The 8,520-nt window shown below is 51.0% G+C and overlaps 1 pseudogene; it reads left to right on the forward strand.

The window, feature by feature from the left end:
* LOC104545889 overlaps positions 1 to 759 on the forward strand; it is a 1,037-nt pseudogene extending 278 nt beyond the window's left edge.
* Positions 760 to 8,520: the final 7,761 nt, after the last annotated feature.

An 8,520-nucleotide genomic window follows, 5' to 3' on the forward strand; every position in this document is an offset into this window, starting at 1 on the left:
CGTGCCAAGGTGGTGCAGCATCGCCAGACCTTCGACCCACGCGCCCTCCGTGACATCACCGACGTCATGATCGCTGCTGTGGAGCACGGTGACGGGGCCCCCGAGGGGCTGGGGCCCGAGGACGTGGAGGGCGCCATGACCGACATCTTTGGCGCTGGGCAAGACACCACATCCACAGCGCTCTCGTGGGTCCTCCTGCTGCTGCTGAAGCACCCACAGCTCCAGCGGGACCTCCAGGCTGAGCTGGACCGGGTGGTGGGATGCTCCCGGTTGCCCACAGCCAACGACAGGCCCCAGCTGCCCCTCCTGGAGGCCTTCATCTACGAGACCCTGCGCTACAGCAGCTTTGTCCCCATCACCATCCCGCACGCAACCACGGATGACGTGGAGCTCGAAGGCTTCCACATCCCCAAGGGCACCGTGGTCTTCATCAACCAGTGGTCGGTCAACCACGATGGCAGCAAGTGGCCCGACCCGCAACGCTTCGACCCCACACGCTTCTTGGACACGCAGCAGCGCCTGGACCGTGACCGGGCCAGCAGCGTCATGATCTTCTCGACCGGCCAACGGCGCTGCATCGGCGACCAGCTCTCCAAGCTCCAGCTCTTCCTCTTCACTGCCATCCTCCTCCACCAGTGCTCCTTCCACGCCAACCCAGCAGAGCAGCTCACCATGGACTGCATCCACGGGCTGGCACTGAAGCCACGGCCCTTCACCGTCACCGTGCAGCAGAGGCACCCCACGCTCATCCAGCCCTGAGCATCTGCCGGGGTTGGGTGGTGTGTGCCCTCTTGCAGCCCCTTGGGTTGGGGTTGGAAGGGCCACCGTAGGGGGCAGATCCTGCCCCTGTTTGCAGGTTGAAGGGCAGTGAGTCCCTGCAGCAATAAATGCTTTGACATGGGACCTGGCTCCACGTGTTTTCTCTGGGGGGTGGTGGCTGGAAAGCGTCATTGACACCCAAGCCCCCATCCTACAACCCCCTGAGCTCTCCCACCCCAAGATGGGTCAAAACTCACCACCCCACAGGGCCCTCCTTGCAAGGACTGGCCCCCCACTTCAGCCCAGGGTGCAGCAGAAGGCTGGAGGAGGAGATCTGGGGGATGCACAGCACAACAACAAGGAAAGCCATGGGGTAGCTCAGGGAGGCTGGGGGGTCTTGTTGATGGAGCTTCAGAAGAGTTTAGGACCAATTGCTGAGGGTGGGAGGGTGGCCCCATCAGTTTGAAACCATGAGCAAGTCTCGTGCTCTGCTTTGGGTGTGGAAGGAGGTTCAGGAAGGTTCTGGGGAGGCTTTCTCATCTCCCTTTCCCCCAGACCCCCTGGGGGCTTGTGGTGTGGTACAGAGGGACACATCCCTGGGGGCAGAGCAACCAAGGGGAAGGCATCGCTCCTCTACAAGCCCCTGCTTGAAGGGGAAAAAGGCTTTGGGCACCCAGAAGTAGGTGCTGACAGCGCGCATTGAGTCCCTTTGCTGAAATGGGGCACGGCCCATCTCCAAATTCAAGCTTTTCCCCCCAAATCCAGCTCCTGAATGACACCAGGAGCTGAATCCCTCATGCACAACGTCAACCCATCGTCACCAGGTTTCTGCCTTGCACATCACTGACGCCAGCACGCAGCCACACCACACCAGTGAGCTGCTAAAGCACATAAACCATAGCCATTTTATTAAGGTCTAACCAAAGTCCACAGAGTTGGCTTTATACCAGAGAGTCCTCAGCTTTATAAAGTCCCCAAAAAGGAGGAGAGAAAATGGGCTCTGAAAGTCACTGAGCACAAACGAGACAGCGACCAGCAACAGCTCCATAGCACCAAGGCTGGCAAAGGAGTGCAGCTTTTCTCCTCCTTAGACAGACGCCTGTGCAAAGCTCCCTGAAGATTCAGTCAGCCAGAAACCAGCGCTCATCTCAGCATCATCAACTGATTCTGCCACCGGTGGCCACCTCCAGCTCGTATGGTCCAGCTGGAGACCTTCTGCCTGGCCACAGACCCCTCTGGAAATGCTGTCCCCACAGGCTCCTGCACCCCTCGGCTGGTGGTCAGCCCTCCCACCCAGGCCTGCAGGCTGGTTATTTACTCAGCCTTATGGGTTCACGAAGCCAAGGGGATGAAGAGGGGAACAGCCTCGGGGCCTCTGCCCTCTTCTTTGAGCCATCTCAGCACACGAGGACACTTCCAAGGCCATGTCCCACCACAGTGCTACTGGTGGCACCCACGACCATGACACCCTCGGTCAACTGAAGCAAAACTCCCACTGTAACCCTACGGGAACCGGCACAGAGTGAAGGCAGCGGCCGTTGCTGGAGCTGAAACCTGGAGATGAGAATCAGGTTCAGATCCTTAGGGCTCCATGTGAAGATTCAGGCGTGGGCTGCCGCGCCAGAGGTCACGGCCATGGCGTGCAAAGCGTATGGCTGCAGCTCCTTCCACAGCAGGGGGGGGAAGAATCTGCTTCCAGCACTTACTTGAGCGATTTTGCAATACTTTGACCACCTCATTTCTCATGTTTGAGGAGGGATGGTGCCAGGAAATGCAATGGTTTTTTTGTTTTTTGAAGATGGGAGCGGGATGCTGGGAAATGCACTCTGGAGTTCCAGTGCCATGTCCAAACTCAGTCCCGCTCCTCGCACACAATGGCAGCCAGGTCCTGCCTGCTCCCACCACAGCTCCTCAGCCCCCGAAATGCTGGAATACGTTCTCTGGTATGAAACAAAAGACACACGAGAGACCTGGCTGCAGCACTAAAGCCTTTCTAAGCAGCAAAGCAATCAGCCCTTCATTAATCTCGCCTGCTCGCTGCAGGTACCCAAGCAACCCAGCACGGGGAGCCCAGACCAATCTCAGACCCAACTCTGCTTTTCATAAACATCTTAATTATTAAACCCTGATCCAAAAGGCCTTTAACCTCTACGTCGCACTCAAGCTGACATCAGGCCAGTAAATAAGCAGCTGATTTTTGCTATGGGATACGTTTATAATGATGAGACCCTCTGGAGAGAGGACAACCCTGCATTTACCTCCTCTGCCGTGAAGATCTTGAGCCTTTCTCAGATTTAATACGACTTACAAAGAGAATCGAACCTCTGTTTTCATGCCTGTGTGTCCATCACAAGCTGCAATTGCGTTCAACCTCTTTCCTCCCCAATTTTAACTTTGGTTTCCCTCCACAGTGAAAACGTTTCCCCAGGGTCAGCTTTTTCCTCCAATTTTACTATTCTACAACGCTCAAATATTGGCCAAGCCAACTTTGGCTCATTTAAAGGCGACAGCCGGCCTCTTGCTTGCAATCCTCCCACTTCAGGTTGGCTCAAACGGAGCAGGGTCCGCACAGGTCGGGTTTTCCAGGGAATTTGCAAGGATTTCCAAGTGTCCCTGAACCAGAGAGGTGTGGGTTTAGCAGAAATCAGCCAGGTGGGAGTCAGACTGGCTGTCCCGTTCCTAGGAGCAAGCGATGTTGACATTCCTATTTCAGTACTGAGTCACAAGTTTCCCAGCATACGGAGAGGCGGTCACAGCTCTGGTATGCTGTTGTGATTGGAAACCAGCTACACAACCGAATTTGTCTGCTTTCAAATCCCTCTTGCCGCACAGGCTGCCCTGTCCCAAGCCATAGGGTCAATGCTGACCTCCCCTCCGAGATGTCCATGTTGCCTAAAACCATTTTCCCACTCCCCTGCTGGCCAAGTTCCCACTCCAAATGTCCCTTTTAGAAGCCATTCAGAAACTTCTGATGGCCCAAGAGTCAAGAGATTTACACTAAACCGCAGGGTCCCTACAGGGCTGTCCCTGCCTGGGTGTCCTCAGTGTGTGACACCCTTGGCTGAGCCACAGCCCTGCCTGTGCTGCAGGTTTCACCCTGCACACCACTGCTTTCTGTCTCTGGGCTCCTCTTCTCTTCACAGCAGCAGACCTTGGCAGGACACCCCACACATCAGCTCTGGCTGCTTTTCTTAGGCAAATCAAAACTCTCTGTAAGGTGACCCAGATGCTACAGTTACACCTTGAGGAGGAAAGAGATTACAGAGAAGCTGCACGCTGACGACAGCCCTGATTCTGCAGCAGGGAAAGACAACAGTGTCCAAACAGTGCGTGGTGGAGCTCAGGCCACGTTCGGGGAGAGGACACGGCCCACGCTTGTGACTGCTGGCGAGTCCCAGGTCCTTCCCCCAGGGATGGGGATATCAGGTCTGCAATGTGCCAACACGCAACCACTGTAACACAGCCAACGCTACTCCCACCCGCTCCGCTGGGCAGCCTAAACCTCGCTGCCCACTTCACCTACTTCTTGGGATGACAACTGTATTTGAACTGCCAAACTTGTTGATAGAACAAGGGGAAACGGCACCAAGCTGTGCCAAGGGAGGTTCAGGTTAGAGCTAAGGAGGAAGTTCTTTACTGAGAGGGTCGTCAGAAGCTGGCACAGGCTGCCCAGGGAGGTGGTGGAGTCACCATCCCTGGATGTGTTTAAAGAGTGGGTAGACGAGGTACTTAGGGATATAGTTTAGGGGGTAGACAGGAACGGTTGGACGTGATGATCTCAGAGGGCTTTTCCAACCGAGCGATTCTGCGAACTGAGTGGGTTTTGAGAAACCCCAAAGCACAGCTGGTGTTATCATTCACTCTCTCTGCAAAGCAATTTGAAATACAAGGAGTTAAAAACCAGGCAGTATAAACCACCCAGAACAAACACGAAACACAGCCCACAGGTCCCTTGTTTGTGGGTTTTTGTCCCGGAGGAGCTGACGATGGCCTTTAGGAACTGTGCAGGTTGAGCACAGAAAGCTCGCGCTGGGTCACAACTGATCATCCACCTTTATTTAAAAACAGCTTCACCTGGGTACATCGCTTGCCACAAAGCGTGGCTGTGTTACTTTGGCGCATTTTAAAAACAGAAGCAGTAGTCCTTGTACTGACATACAAAATGTGCTGCAGGTGTAACCCACGTTATTTTATATATAAATAAACAGGGATATATCAACAACGTTATACATTACTGTCCCGAAATTTCCTACTGCATTGCCTTCCACCACACGCACAAGTACAACGCTGTTATGCAGAAGTCCTCTACCAGGCTCTCAGCTTTCTTCACCTATGTGTGTATTGGCACAAAAAAGCAACACAGGTAACTTAAAGCAGGATCCCCTTCTCTGTATTTATAAATACTCTGTTTCAAACAGAACAGTGAGGATAAATCAGTTCATCAGCTTCAGTTTTTCTTTAGTATCATAATTTAACCACAGGTAGGTATGTTTTAAAGTTAAGACGAGAGTAGCTCCAGGAAATTATTCTCACCCTGGGATAAGTCCAGAAGAATTTATCCAGATGGAAGCAGGACAGAGTCTCTTCACCCTTTGCCTCTGCACCAGGCAAACTCATTTCTTGTGGTCCTGGAATGTGTGCAGTGCAAGCACCAGAAATTCCCATTGTGCTCTGGGATCATTGCAATGTGCAAATTTTACAAAGTCTCAACTTCTACCTTGTCTAACAGCTACTGAAGTGCATCCTCCCCTTGCAACAGGAGGAACGGCTTCCCCTTCCTAGCACGTGGCGCAGCGAGAGCCCAACAGGAGACAGCACATCTTATTGCTTAAAAAAAATAACCAATCCTACGCATTGTCGACTGGGAAGTGTTTCAGTTACACAGCCCTGCCTTACCTCCTCATCAACCTGCAAGCTATGCTATTAGAGTTAAATTGTGTTCATCTGCCACGTTCTTCTTAGTCACAAGCCAGAAAAAGGGAAAACCAAAATGAAAGAGGTTCTCTTGATCATTTTGTCATAACTTCCTGGAGATCGGGCTGAAAACGGCAAAACACAGCTTTTATCTGCACCTGAAAGGATCTGCCAGGTCTGTCATCACTTATCGTCGTCTTAAGAGACGCATTCATCAGGTACCAGCAGATACAGCAGAGCAGAAAAAACAACGTGCTAGAGACAAGCCTCTGCCCCAGCTCTCCAGCCTGGATCTGAGCTGTGGGGGGGAATCTTCCCTGCACAAAAACCAGAATCACCGAGCTCCTGGCTCCAGATCCCCCAAGAAAGGGCCAGGACCATACACACAAAGGATACAGGGGAGCGAAACTGCAGACGCTGCTCTTTTAAGTCAGAACTGAAGTCTATTAAAGAAATAAAAAAGAAGGGAAGCAGGCAATCAAATGCAGAGAGCTTAAAGCATTCACTGAAGTGAAATAGTCCGAAATAGAATAAATGAGAGTCGAAAGGTTGCACCCATGTGGAATCATCTGAGAATGAATGCCCAATGAGAACTGCCATCATTTAATTCCTCCAGGGACGCAGGTTGTATCTGCTCAGAGGCAGATGAGGTTCTGGTCGCAGCCCCACGTAACTGCACCAAATGCCTCAGCTTCCACAGGTAAGAAAAACAAGGGTTTTGGTATCAGGTTCCAAATTTGCTGTTCATGTAACCCAGTGCTGGATGTTCCCCGCGCTCTGTCATGCAGGCTGTTAACAGAGGCTGCTGCCAACCCCCCGGGCACCTGGGCTATCAACAAATTAACAAAATGCTTCCCTCTTAAAGTTAAGAGGATGTAATGAACATACAGGGGATGACACAGTTTGTGTTTTGACAAGTTCAAACCACCAGGGAGGTGATCATCCCCCTGTACTTGGCACTGGTGAGGCCGCACCTCGAGTGCTGTGTTCAGTTCTGGGCCCCTCACTAGAAGAAGGATGTGGAGATTCTGGAGCGTGTTCAGAGAAGAGCCACAAGGATGGGGAGGGCTCTGGAGAACAAGCCTGATGAGGAGCGGCTGAGGGAACTGGGCTTGTTTAGCCTGGAGAAGAGAAGGCTGAGGGGAGACCTCATCACCACCTCCAACTGCCTCAAGGGAGGTTGTGGAGAGGTGGGTGCTGGTCTCTTCTCCCAGGTGATGGGGGATAGAACAAGGGGAAACGGCACCAAGCTGTGCCAAGGGAGGTTCAGGTTAGAGCTAAGGAGGAAGTTCTTTACTGAGAGGGTCGTCAGGAGCTGGAACAGGCTGGGCCGGGAGGTGGTGGAGTCACCATCCCTGGATGTGTTTAAGGAGCGGGTAGATGAGGTACTTAAGGATATGGTTTAGGGGGTAGACAGGAACGGTTGGACGTGATGATCTCAGAGGGCTTTTCCAACCGAGCCATTCTGTGATTCTGTGAAGTCAGAGAAGAGGTGACGGCTTGAAGGAGTCTGCAAGTCAGTAAAGCTACAGACTCTTGGTAGCATAAATATTTCCTTTTCACACTCTTCCTATTAGAGATGCTGGAAACAATGACCTTTTGGAAGGCAGCAACATTTAAGCAACACACAGAGCAGCAAACACGACTGATTGGTATCACTCTGGGACTCACTGCCAGGGAAAGGCAATGCAAGTACAGCTACCTGTATGACTGTTTTGAGAGCTATTACCATTTTTCTCCAGAAAAAAAAACCCTGAAAAGCCTCCATGTAAGAACTGAGCTGCTGATCATCATCTTTTGGATATCACTGTTGTGTATTTCCCACCTCGGCTTAAGCAAACAAGAGGAAAAGAGCTGAAAGGACTTGTGCAAATATTAAAAGATTGGATGTTTAGAGAAGAAAATGGACTTCCACTGGGGAAGATTCAAAACAACACAAGTAAATAAAAAGGCAGCTTCATCGTTCTACTGAAGAACTGGAAGAAGAGCACACATTAAATATAAAAAAGTCCCGTAATTACAAGTCAAGTGCCCACTCATCACAAGGGGAGCTCTGCACAAAAGTACAGGGATCAACTGTAGCCTGTCAGGATTCATTCCCCCATTTATAAAGATCAATTTTTATCTTTCAAGCAAGTAAAGCTACTTGCGCCCTTACCTGGATCTCATGGGATGGGTACAGCACCAAAATTTTAGAGAGTTTACTCTGGACAAACGAAAAAAAAAAGCTAAAAAGTACCAAATCTATAAAATGGGAAGTTTTTAAGCTCGAGTTTGCTACACATTTCTCCTTCAGTGTTATTCTTCTTGGAGTAAAAACCCCATCAGTTTAATATACGCGTGCAAGGGATTATAAAGGCAACTAAGAAATGCTTCACTCTTGCACTTTTTCACTTTACACTTCACAAACACTCTACAACACGGCAAGACTTAACAAACGTTAGTTAAAAAACAAGCATCTGGTTAGCTGCCAGCTGAAACTTGAGGGCATATCCAGACAGCCTTGCTAAATATTTTGGGCAATTTTGGAACGTGGTTTTCGCTTCACTGGGTGTTGGTGTACAGCCCAGTTTACTTCCTCTGTTTGGTCCCTATAGAAGCTGCCAGAGCAAACGTCAGCCTCACCTTCTCGGTGTCACCTACGGGGTGAGGAAGGAGTGGTAGAAGAGCCTCACAGGGAAGCGTCAGCCTTGCCACAGAGTATTCCTGTGCCTGTAACGAGCGTTTCGTTGTTAAAGAACAACTTTTCAAACTCGGTTATTACATCTAAACCATAGCAGTGTAGTTTAGAGGGACATAAAGAGTCTTCAGTCCCATGTGAGTGGAGTAACATTACTGGGAGGAAGT

The sequence above is a fragment of the Mesitornis unicolor genome, unplaced genomic scaffold (assembly GCF_000695765.1).
Source record: "Mesitornis unicolor isolate BGI_N332 unplaced genomic scaffold, ASM69576v1 scaffold43858, whole genome shotgun sequence".
Lineage (NCBI taxonomy): Eukaryota > Metazoa > Chordata > Aves > Mesitornithiformes > Mesitornithidae > Mesitornis > Mesitornis unicolor.